Source organism: Psammomys obesus, unplaced genomic scaffold (genome assembly GCF_907164565.1).
Source record: "Psammomys obesus unplaced genomic scaffold, mPsaObe1.curated_primary_1811, whole genome shotgun sequence".
NCBI lineage: Eukaryota > Metazoa > Chordata > Mammalia > Rodentia > Muridae > Psammomys > Psammomys obesus.
This window is the reverse complement of record NW_026592890.1, coordinates 1,041,217-1,054,080: the sequence shown is the minus strand read 5'-3', so window position 1 is coordinate 1,054,080 and position 12,864 is coordinate 1,041,217. Positions and strand designations below refer to the sequence as shown.

At 47.5% G+C, this 12,864-nt stretch overlaps 1 protein-coding gene across 1 annotated transcript in view; it reads left to right on the top strand.

Annotated features, from left to right (window-relative positions):
- Positions 1 to 12,413: 12,413 nt before the first annotated feature.
- The window catches only part of Zbtb2 (zinc finger and BTB domain containing 2), a 21,311-nt gene continuing 20,860 nt past the window's right edge, over positions 12,414 to 12,864 (top strand). The window contains exon 1 of the mRNA XM_055616200.1: positions 12,414 to 12,691. The gene's annotated coding sequence lies outside the window, so the exon portion shown is untranslated. The remainder of the gene's footprint in view (positions 12,692 to 12,864) is intronic.

The window sequence follows — 12,864 nt, the reverse complement described above, 5'->3', positions numbered from 1 at the left end:
AGAGGTCAAGCTGTCACAGGCCTGCCGTGACTTTACAAACGGTGTCTCTCAGCACCCTAAGTTGGGTCTGCTGCTCTAAACAGCCTTTAAACCTGGAGAGCCACAGGAAGGACAATTAAATTACTAAGGATACCCTCTTTGAACCAAGGCCATTAAACCTATAGTGCCTGAAAGGTCCGACAAGCTTTAACGTTTATAAATCTTTCAAAAAAAAAAAACCCAAACATTTTCATAAACATTTATTGAAGTTCATAAACATTTCATAAGGTTCTATGGAGAGAATATAAAAATACAAAAGGAGTAGCAAAAGGAACACATTAATACAGAATTTGAATATTTTCCTGTACTTCCATGAATCATGGTGGGCACAGATTTATTAAGGTATTACACTGCATTATATATATAGCTTAAAGATGTCATATGAAAGCATACTGACAGATTAAACAAGTATCTTTTCAACTAGGTGTTTAAAATTTTTAATTATAATACAAGCAAAACAAAACTCTTTAGACATTAAAACTGTCACAGTGCAGCCAGGACTGTGACTCACTCGTAATCCCAGCACTTAGGGAGGCAGAGGCAGGTGGACCTCTGTGAGCTCAAGGCCAGCCTGGACTACAAAGTCTAGACAGCCAAGGACACACAGAAACCTAAAAGCCAAAACCAAAAGGGGGAAAAAAAACTGCTATAATGCAAAACATATGTCTAACATCTGCCACTTTAGCCCAGCAGGCACGGTGGCATACGCCTGTAATTCCAGCATTCAGGAGGAGCTCTGTGAGTTCAAGAGGAGTTCCAGGACAGCCAAGGCTAAACAGAGAAACCCTGTCTCAAAAAACAAACAAACACTACTTTAGGATCAGCATCTTTCAGGAACAAAACAGAAAACAAAGCCATCTCTGAAACTATCAAATTTGTATCACCCAGAGTTCAATACTTAACACAAATAGCCTTGGATATTTGCTTTAGTAGGTGTGTCCATCTACTTGGGCAAGTCAATAGACCTCTCTGGACCATCTTCTCACCTCTAAAGTGGGTTTCTTAGGACCTCAGTGTGCTTCCTGGCACATGTAAAACCCTGGGTTCACTACCTGGCAACGAGAAGAGCAACGTCTAAGGCAGTCATTTCAGCCAGAGAGCGCACCGGTTAAGTCTGGCGTATCTGAACATTAAAGGCAAAACTTCTGGGGCTTTGTAAGAAGAAAAGAACCTCTAAAAGCTGCTGTGAGGCTAGCTTACGGTTAAGAGCACTTGAGGGTGTTAATTCCAAGAGAGCCCCAGGCCATCGCTGGCCCCTGCAGGAATCAGGCAGGCAGTACATCCGTGCAGGTAAATCACTTACTAGACATAAAATCGTTTTTTAAACTTTCTGAGATTAAAGAGACCAAATTTTCAGGACACCCCCCCCCCCACCTCAGTACAGTGTTGTGTCTTGGGCTGTGGTCACTCATCTTTGCCATTTTCAATGATGGGCAGCACAGCCTCACGCGTGCCGAGGCCTGCCCACAGGACTGTGTGGTCAGTATTTTCACCCACGCTGGGGTCAGCGCTAGCAGCCCCTCTGAGTCTTCTTAAGGATGCACACTGAGGTTACCAGGAGTTTCTGTAAACAACTCTCCCAAAGTACTTCACAGAGTGAACTAGGAGAAACAGGATGTACAGGAAGAATTTGTTCTGAAATTATTTTTTTTTAATTTATTTATTATCTATACAGCATTCAGCTTGTACACAGATCTCACTATAGGTGGTTATGAGCCATCATGTGGTTGCTGGGAATTGAACTCGGGACCTTTGGAAGAACAGCGAGTGTTCTTAACCTCTGAGCCATCTCTCCAGCCTCCGAAATTATTTTTAAGACATCTATGGTCACCACTCTTAAATGTCTGCACCTCAGAGTGGCTTAAGGAAACGGTTTATAAACATTGACATTTTCATTCCCTGTCTGAACTTCACACTTGGCAACCACACAGCACTGTGTTATCTCATATTCAGTTCAGCACTATTACAAGTTTTTGGGTTTTTTTGTTTTTAAGACAAGGTTTCTCTGTAGCCTGGGGCTACCCTGGAAACTCAACCTATAGACCAGACTGGCCTCTGCCTTCCCAGTGTGGGGACTAAAGGCATATGCCACCACTGCCCGAGTACCAAGTCTTACTATTCTCAACTCTAAGATCCCATGGGAAAGCTGAGGTGGTGTCCTGTTCTGCAAAGCTTATTGGCAATGAAGACATGAGGAAGCCACTAAGTAATCTGCTTTAGGGACAGGTACTAAGAGTTGATTTAACAAGTTTAAACATCACCATTTGCATTTTAAAACAACTTGGAACAGGAAAGATTTTAAACTTTTAACTTTGCTTCCATACAAGAGACTGGAATCTACTTAAAACAATGATCACCTTTAAATATTGCTAATGAGATTTAGACAGAGGGTAAATCTCTGTCTGGTGAGTTTTGGCTGGTGAGTTTATCAGCTGAAGGCTCATTGTAGAGGGCAGCAAACTAAGAAAAACTAGCCATGTGCTTCCATTCAAATCTAAAGCACTCCTGACCCAGGACTGATCCCGAACTGAACCCATGTGGGCTGGGTTCTGGTGCCAGGTTACTCCAGGCACCACATGGCAATTGACTAAATTTTGCAACCCTCTTCACACAGTGACCCCCCATCCTGGGTTTTCCTGGGAGTGGTTTCCCAGGAGCAGCCACTTTCTGACCTAAAACACGTGTAAGTCCTGAAAGAACTGGCCCACCCATTTTCAGACCTCCTCTGAGCCACCTTCAACTCGCAACTCTGCAATGCTACAGAGCCATGACTACTGTACCCCCTCTACCAGTCAATGGCCGTCACAGAGCATCATCAATCACAGGGTGGAGATGCTTCTCAGTCTACCACAGGGCTCTCGCTACCGCTGCCCTTACTCTAGTGCCAAACACTACAGCACACACTGCTGTGCCGGTCACTCCGGACGCTCAGACCACAGCACGCCCGCGTCCTCCGGGAGACTCCAAGTCCAACACACTCCTCTTGTGGGGCAGGAGACAGCAGCGCAGACTGCTTGCCTAGCACACGCAAAGCCCTCTGCTTCCACTCTCAGCGTCACATCAAACAGCCCTGAGGGCAATGTCTGCAACCACACTTGCGACAGGGGCAGAGGCTCAAGTCATTCCTGCCTACATACCTGAGCTTAGAAGACCAGCCCAAGCTACAGGAGATGGTCTCAGAAAACAAGACAAACAGCTAGGTTGAAAACATGTAGCAGTTTTCCTTGTAAATTCCATCATTTTAAATTCCTGGTTGTGCACATGGCCCACACCTATAATGCCAGCCTTCAGGGCGGCAGAGGAAAGTGGATCTCTGTTCGTCTGAGGCCACCCTGTCCTACAGAGCTAACTCCAGGACAGCCTGTGGCATTACACAAAGATACCATGTCTCAAAAAAACAAAATAAAGTAATAGAAAAATCTTGGATCATAATCAGGCTTAGTGGTACACACCTTTAATCCCTGCAGAGGCAGGTGGATCTCTGTGAGTTTGAGGTCAGCCTGGTCTACTAGTAAGCTCCAGGACAGCCAACACAATACAGTGAGACACTGTCTCAAAAATAAGTATGTAAACAAAAAGTAAATAGAACAAAAGCCTCAAATGGAACTTGAATAACTACATTGGTACTCTGGCAGGGCATGGTGGCCCACGCCTGTAATCCCAGCCCTTCGGAAGTGGAAGTAGGAGAGTTCAAGACTATCCAGGTTCGGAGTAAATTCTGGGCCAGCCTGGGCTACCAGACCTGCCACAAACGGGTGTGGCTGGAAGGGCATGCAGGGGACTGTAGAGATGGCTCAGCATATTAGAACACTGGCTGCTCTTATCCCAGGTAAGGACTTCAGGTCAGTTCCCAGCACCCGTAAGTCAACTCCCAACCATCTGTAACTACAGTTCCAGGGCACACCAAAAGCTGACCAGCAGGCACCAGGCACACTTGACATATATGTAGGCAAAACCCTCAGATACATCCATCTTAAATACATATAGGGCTGAGCCAGCCAGGCACAGTGGCTCACCCCTGCAATCCCAGTACTTGGGAAGGAGGTGGCAGGCAGATCTCTATGAGTTTGACGCTAGCCAGGTCTACAAAGTCCTAGCCAGGACAGCCAAGGCTACAAAGAGGAAAACCCTGCCTCAAAAAACAAAAAGCCCTGCAGTTATAAGCACTTTCTTATTTTTAAGTTTTGTGCCTGCAGACCAGAAGAGGGCACCAGATCTCACTACAGATGGTTGTGAGCCACCATGTGGTCGCTGGGACTCAAAACCAGCAGTTTGGAGAAACAGTCAGTGCTCTTAATCCCCGAGCCATCTCTCCAGCCCCCAACCAATAGTCTTTCTGACCCCAGAGAGCACTAGGCACACATGTGGTGCACATACAAACACGCAGGCAAAACATACACATAAACCTAAAAATTTTGTATCTAAAAAATAATTTTAAGAAGTTTGTGTAGCTTAGTTTTAACAGCAGTTTCCCACAAGGCCCAGGATACAAACTGTGGCACAGAAAAAAAAAAAAAAATTTAAATTTGTGTGTGTGCCAGGCAAGCCTGTTATCCCAACACTTGGAAAGTGCAAAGAGGCAGGAGAGATGACGGATCAGGGCTAAGGACATTTGCTGCTCTGAGAAAAGACCCAGGTTCAGTTCCAAGCACCCACACAGCAGCTCACAACAGTTCTAACTCCAGTTCTAAGGGAGAGGACACCCTCTTCTGGCCACTGGGCACCAAGTGCACATGGGTGGAGTGTACACGCATACATACACACATATAACAAACCCAGCCATACACACAGAATAAAATCTTTGTTCTAAACTTGAAGGGCCCCCTGGGATATAGTAAGTTTGAGACTAGCCTAAGGTAGGAGACCGCCCACCTCCCTGCAACCCCCAAAATTTAGTTCTAACTTGGATGTGTATCTCACCCTCTCTAGCTGAATTAAAGTGGCCACTTTGAAATGGCTACAATTTCTGTAATTCTACTTATGTAAAATGCTGGAAAATGAAAAACGACAATACCACCAACAGACAGGAGTTCCAAGACTAGGGGCTCAAAGAGGAGAAATCTAACAAAAACAAAACTAACAAGCAAAACACATGGGAGGCGAAGACCTGTCCTATAAACTTGGCAGTCATTTTAAACACACACACACACACACACACACACACACACACACACTTGAAATTAACAAGACTGCACATGGAAAGAAAAAGCAACTTTATTGTATGTACAATTTGAAGTTGTTTATGGAGAAGTCATCCATTAGTGAACACCATCATTTACAGAGGTTCTATGCTGGATAAGCAACCCTGGCACTGTAAAATAAGTTACTTTACAATCCTGATGAAGTTATCCCTGTTGGAAGTCAAAAGTGAAGCTTAAGAGATTCAACAGTGTATAAGATGTGGCACCATCTTTCCAGACCAGAAGCAACTGCAGAGCCTTTTTCTTCCTATCTCCTGGGCCTGCGCAATGGAAGCCAGGTTGGGAGTCGCCTTCACCACTCTCTGTTGTATTTTTATCCGTGTGTGCACACATGTAGAGGTCAGAGGACAGCTCTGTAGGGTTAGTTACCTCCTTCCCCTTTCATATGAGGACCCAGGAATTGAACTCAGTTCCCCGGGCTTGCTCAGCAAGCACCTTTACCGACTATACCACCTGACCAGCACTTCACCCTATTTTTTGTGATGATCCCTTTATTTAGGTCAGAGCGGCTGGCCAGTGACACACAAGGATCTGCTGGTGACCAGCAGCAGGGGAGCTCACTTACACCTTTAAGGTGCTGGGGACCCACAGCCCTCATGCTTGCACAGCAAACTCGTTGCCCGAGTCTCCTCAGCCCCAACGCCTTAACCACCAAGTGAAACACCGGCTCCACTGTCCATCAACACCAACCACTGCCCCTCCCGCAACAGCTCCTTTCTTCTGGTCCTAGCTCCACTGAGCACACTGAGCGCAGGCAAGCCACGCACGACTTCACGGCAGCCCTGTCCTAAGGAAGCACTGTCCGGCAGAAATGACTGCCGTGGCGTGCGTCTGTGCTGTCACTTGTATGTAGTGGGACTCAGCTACTAGACTGGACCATGCAGATCTAGAGAAGTCACAAACATACACATTCTAGAACCAAGCAAGTCACGGTGGCAGCTTAGCAATGAAGGAAAACAACTCAAGGCAGATGTCCCCCAACAACATTCTGCACACCTCCTCTCCAAGACTCAGGAGTCAGTTTCTATATTAAGTTTATCTAGTCTAGCCCAGCACATCTGCAGGGTGAAAACTACATGACAGTATCTCATCTGTCTCTCTGCAGGGCATCTTTAAGAACAGGGCTAACCTCTCATACATACACCCCCCCCCCCACCTAACCTATACCTAGATGCTTTCTATAACAATCACTTTCCATTCAGTTCTAGTAAGACAAATCATCTTAGGTTCCCTAGCTTTGTTTAACCCTTCAACTACAAATTTAATACAACAGTTAAGTACCAGCAGTTCACAAAAGCTCACTTAGGCTTACCGGTAAGGGTTACAAAATCTGAAATAAAGTAACCAACACTTAGGGGTAGAAGCTTACCTCCACTGATGGACAGAGGGTCAAGCTCAGGAGGACAAGCCAGGCTAGATCTCCAGCACTGTATAAACTGGGAGTCGTGCTAGTGCACACCTGTAATGCAAGCACTTGGGAGGTGGAAGCAGGGTCACAAGTTTCAAAGTTCAAGGTTATCTTCGGCAACAGAGTCCCACCTGACCCTTATCAGAAGGGGGTGGGGACTATTAGGTGGGAACAAGACCCACAAAGATTGCAAAGTGCGACAGTCCCTAACGGTGATCCCAACACTCGAGGGCAGGGAGCGACTGTCCAGGAAGCCCCAGGTCTGCTGAGGCTACTCATGTTATATACTGTGAGCAAAAATCTGCCTTAGGAAAAACCCCTTCTAGGTAAAATTTTACAGTGGGCATGGCGGTCCACTCCTCTAATCCCAACACATGGGAGGCAGAGACAGACAGTTACATGGTGAGACTCTGTCTCGATGAATCAATGAATGAATGAACCAATAAATAAATAAGAATTGTCCATGGAAATTTCACAGCCCATAAAGCTAGGCTGGTAACTTAAATCATGGAATCCCAGCTACCTGACACTGAGAGAAATTGAGCAAGGCCCAACCAAAACACAAAGTAAAAGGACCAGGGACTTATCTCAGTAGCACACACTTGCCTAGCATACACACAAGGCTCTAGGTTCAATACCCAACACCAATAAATAACTTCACAGCCTAAGATACTGTAGCCTTCTTCATACTTCACCCTCTTCTGAACTGCGGAGGGTACCTGTGCTTGCACATCTTCACACCCAAACACATATACTGTGTTGGTGTCCCCATAGGCTCATGTATTTCAGGAGTTGGTCACACTGGTTTCTATTTGGGACAGTTTTGCAACTTTTATAAGAGTCTTGCTAGAGGAAGCATTTGGCTGGAAGCAAGCTCTGACTTTTCAGACTCCCTTCACCTTCAGCCTGCTTTCTCTGCTTTCTGTGTGGCTGAGATGTGACCTCTCTACCTCCCGGTCTGGCCTCCTGCTGCCACGTCTCCCTAAGCCACCATCAACGCTACCCTTGGAACCCTAAGCCAAAATACACTTTCTTCCTTTAGTTGGTTCCGGTCATGGCATCTTATCACAGCACCAGTGACGTAACTAACACATATATGCATAATTAAAAAAATAAATCCTGCTGTGTGCAGTGGCACATGACCGTAATCTCAGCATTCCAGAAGGCAGAGGCAGTTGGATCTCTCTGAATTTGAGGCCAGCCTGTTCTACAAAATGAGTCCAGGGCAGCCAAGGCTACACAGAGAAACCCTGTCTGGAAAAACAACAATAAAATCCTTCTTTAACAACTACAGGGCCTGGAGATGGCTCAGTGGTGCAAGTTCCCAGCACCCAAAGGCAGGTCACACTGTGGCCCTCCAATTCCAAGGAATCGATGCCCTCTCTACAGAGGCACCAGACACCCACGCACACAAACTCATAAAAACCCGCATAAATAACTAAGAGATTATGCATAAGTCCTTTAATTATATTATTAAATAATATGTATCTATATTGTACACACACACACACACACACACACACACATACACACAGCTAAAGACATTATCAGAGGCCTAAAAACTTGAAGCCCAGATAACCAATCTTCACTGTAACTTTTTTAATAAAGATTTAAAAACACAACTGCCAGACAATTTTCTCATCAGCAAACAGATTATTCATGATAAAGGTCAGAAAATTGTAGTTTTCAAAGACTAAATCAGGCCTTAGGCCAGATAATTATTAAACTTCTTCGAACATCCTTTCACAGTAAGGTTGAGCAGAGAAACTAGATGCCCTCAGAGGAAAAGAAAAACTGACTTAATCAACTAATTACACTCAGACTGACTTCAGCTAGGTTCCTGATCCCACCCTAATTCCTCTATGAACTGGAAAAATAGAACTGAGCCAGCGATTAAAATACTCCGCCACTGAGGAGGAGGAGGAGGAGGAGGAGGAGGAGGAGGAGGAGGAGGAGGAGGAGGAGGAGGAGGAGGAGGAGCTTATTTCCGCTCCTATCAGGCTAAGCTGTGCTTTGCACTGCCACTAGACAGCAACACAAGAGATGGTGTGTGGCTGCTTCCTCACTGGGGCTTGGTAATTTACTCTGGGGGACACCAACCACCCGAGGTATAAACAATCCAACACTGCTGGCTAGACACAATGAGCCAACCACCCTGGAAGCAGATCCAGCAGCCACAGCAACTTGACTGAAATCCTGAAAGACCCTGACCCACAAAAACTATGTGAGATCCACATGCCTTACTGTCGTCTTAATGTTGGGCTGCAAAAATCAGTGTTTCCTCAGGCTGGGAGCCCTATCTCGTTGGGGTTGTGGTATAGATGTAAAACAGCCCCAACACAACAATTTTACAGGTACACACCCCTCGAATTCTGGCATTACAAAGAGTAAAGGCAGAGGATCCATCCAACATTATAGGGAATATGGCAAGTTCTGGGCCAACCTGGGCTACATGAGACCCTTCATTTCAAAATATAAGAAGGGCTGGAGAGATGGTTCAGAGTGCAGACTCCTCTTGCAAAAAATATTCAGTTCCCAAGACCCACAGCAAGTAACTAACTACTACCTAACCCCAGTTCCAGGCCTTAACACCTCACACTTCAGTGCATTCGTGCACACGCACATGCAGACTTTAAAATGGGGCATCTCCAGAACCATTGCCAAGCTAGATGGCCCAACGCAGCCCGTCCTCTGCCCTCCATTCGCGGTCGGCAGCACACACCCACTCGCATATACACTCAGTACTTTTTAAAGGCTCTTTCCTTAGCATTACAGTCAATTCTCACAGACTCACAGGCCCTTCACCACAGCCGCTCACTGAAGCATAGGGAAGTCATCTCAAGTAACAGCCAACACGAACAGATATTTCCTAAAACTTCTGTAACAGCCAATAAAATAATTATGACAGTTTCAAAATAAACTGGGTTTTTCATCTGCTTTGTCTGTGGGCTGTTGGGTTTCGCTGGGTCTCACCCACTCTGTGACTCTGACTAGCCTCAACCTCAAAGCAATCCTGCTGCCTCAACCTCCGGATAACTGAGACTACAGGCATGTGCCACACTAGGCTCAAATGCAGCTTTTCTGACTTATATGTTAAGCTTATTATGTAACAGAGGGCATGAGGCAGGCATGCTGGCATATGCCCTTTAATCCCAGCACCTAAGAGGCAGAAACAGATCATCTGTGAGTTCAAGGGTCTGCACAGTGAGTTCCAGGACTCTGCGCGGTAAGACCCCGTCTCAGAATGCCCAAGGGCATGGTATCCCGCATACACCCTGAAGTCCAGCATGTATAGCATGCCGTTGTCCTAATGTAAGAGATTACTCAACAGGACATCCTTCATAAAATCTAGTGAAAAGCAGCACTGAATTCTGATGACATTTATGAGCAAGATCTTCCCGTTAACTTTTCTTACCAATGTTTAAAGGAAATTCTTCCTCCAACCTGAGCACACACAGCTCACAAAATTTTCCCCGAAACTATAAGCTTAAAGGGTAAGTTCCAATCTATTACATCTTTTTTTGTCCACTGTCCTTGTCACACTGGAACTAAACGCCTGCTTTTATGGCAGTATCTCAGCAAAACACAAACCAGATCTTGATTAATACAAGACTTCACACAATTATTTACTCATAACTTTTGATGAATCCACTCAGACTGCTATCATTTTAAGTAAAACTAGTCTGAACTCCCGATTTGCTGCATTTATTTTCAAAACACCAAATCAGTAATAAAACTGCAAGTTATTATTCAATATACAGCAGGTGTACTCTTCTGTCAACCAGACATATTAGACAGAGGTGACAGGTGGCCCTGGCGCTGTCCTGAGCTACAGTAACTAGCACTTCTCTGCAAGGGCTGTTATTTGCCCCTGTCTTTCCATACAATGCTTCCACTTAGACAAGCTGGGGGAAACCAGACAGCGCCCCAACAGGCCCCTTAGGATACTAACTCGAGATGGGGACTGAAGAAAAATAAAGTAAGCTGCACACTTGTCCAAAGTCAAGCAGGCTTGCCTATGCCTTGAGAGCCAGCAGCAAAGCAGCCCAGTTCTAATTTGAGCAGCAGCTCCTTAGGCGACTACGATGCTCTCGACAGCACATTCATAGCAGCAGCTCCTGAAGGGGCAGGGATGCATACTCAGCACCAGCTTGTTCCTGTCAAACTACCAATTCCTGGCAAAGTCTCCTCAGGACTCAGGTGGGTGAGGCGTGTTGCACCACATACATGTATATACACAAGTACAATGCCAGCACTCCAGAGGAAGAGGGGGGGTTGGGGCAAGTTCCAAGCAAGGCAAGGTTGTGTGGCTTTTGAGATTCTGTCTCAGAAAGCAAAGATATTCTTCGGTCAATCCACCTTCACAGAGAACTCCACAAGCACAACTTAAAAGAATGAAGAATCTGAAGCTCTTAATCACGACTCTCTCCACAGAACAAACCAAATTCACTTTGGTCTCTTACAAGAGGAAACAGACCAGTCACTGCAAGGAACCAGGCATGCCAATGTGAAGGCCAACATTGCCGGTTTACTGATAGTGCCCTAGAACACTCAGGTCAGGGTCAGGATCAGGATCTGTTTGTGGAGGCAAACTTTTAAGCACTCCACAAGCCATTCATCTAGCTGATCAAAGTCTAGGAAAGTTCAAGGCAGGTATCCACTCGACCTATTACTCACGCCGTGCAAGACTACAGTTACACAGATGCTTATGTCTTCAAAGAAATTAGTCATCAGTAGCTGTACATACAACTGGATTGCTGTCAATCCAATGAACACTGTCAGTGTGCCGGGCATGATGCTATGGTACCTGACTTTCAAAACCTAATAGGTTTGGCATCAAGATCCTTACAGACTACTGTTTGAAAGCCAAGTGTAGTCTGGAAACCACTGCTTCCACTCACTTAGGAACCAAGCCTAAAATCAAGGCTATGTGAAATAAACCATTAACACGAGCCCCCAAAAGGGATAAAACTGTACTTACTGAGACACAACTCCTAGCAAAATGGCAACATAAAAAGTAAACTTTAAAACCTCACCAGGGAATTCCAATTCCCAGCCATGTTACCATGTTTCAGTATCTCCCAGTTACAGCTCACAGGATGGCAACTCTGAATCCATTCCACCAGATCCTCAGAAACCAAAGTCAACCAAAGAGCAGTGTCCTGCCCAAATGCTCACACCGCGCAAAGCGCCATAAACAAAGCTCAGCACAGGGAAATAAGCATCCCACCCAATCCTAACCGAAACATCTTGGCCCACAGTCGCCCATCTAAGGCAGCACCTCGACCCCGCTACACAGCGACAGCGACTTCTCTAGGACTTTCAGCCACCACCGGTGGCAACACCGTCGGTGGCCGACGACAAGCCACTCTGTATCTCAGGACGAAAAGCTAACGAGGGGCAGTCCTGGGTCAAAGGCAGAGCCGAGAGATGTCAGGCATCCCTTGACAGGACCGGCATGCATCTCCCTCTGCACCCCGAAAAGACCGTCTGCGTCCGCAGGACTGGTCCTACCTAAACACTCTGTAAACAAGGGGGTCTGGTCTGGCCGCCGGCCTCCGGGCCGACCGCTGCGGAGAAGTTTCCTCGCCTCGGCTGCACATGGCTTGCAGAACTTTGGCTGGGGCCGCGAGCCCAGGCTGGGTGGGAGCCGCAGCGCCGAGCTGCAGGCGACGGCGGCGGCGGCGGCGGCGGCAGAGCAGCAGGAGGCGGAGGCGGGCGGGGGGAGGGGAGCGGCTGGGGGGGCGGAGGGGCTCTTGCCGCCACTGCTCTCTCGCCGCCTCTCCCCCCCGGCGGGAGCCGCTCTCAGCCTCTTTGCACTAGTCGCTCCGCTCTCTCGGTCATGTGACCTTAACGTAACCGGACAGGAAAAGCCCCGCCGCCGCCGCCCGCCGCCGCGCCGGAGACACCGACCGCGGCGGCAGCAGCAGCAGCAGCAGCAGCGGCGGCAGCAACGCGGGGCAGAGGCGGCGGCGGGGACAGTTAGGCCAGGCCGCCCGGCTCTGCCTCCCCCCACGCCCCGCCGCGGCCGCACCGGCGACAGGTAAGCGCGCACCGCCACCGCGTCCCGGGCCCACGTGCCGCCCCCGGCCCGGGCTCCGTGAAGGCGCAGGGAGGGGCGGGAGCCGCCGGAGCTCGCAAACGGTTCCGGCAGCGGCCGTGGCAACAAAGGCGACGAATGACTCCCGTCCCGGAGCTCCGGGAGAAGGCAGGCGG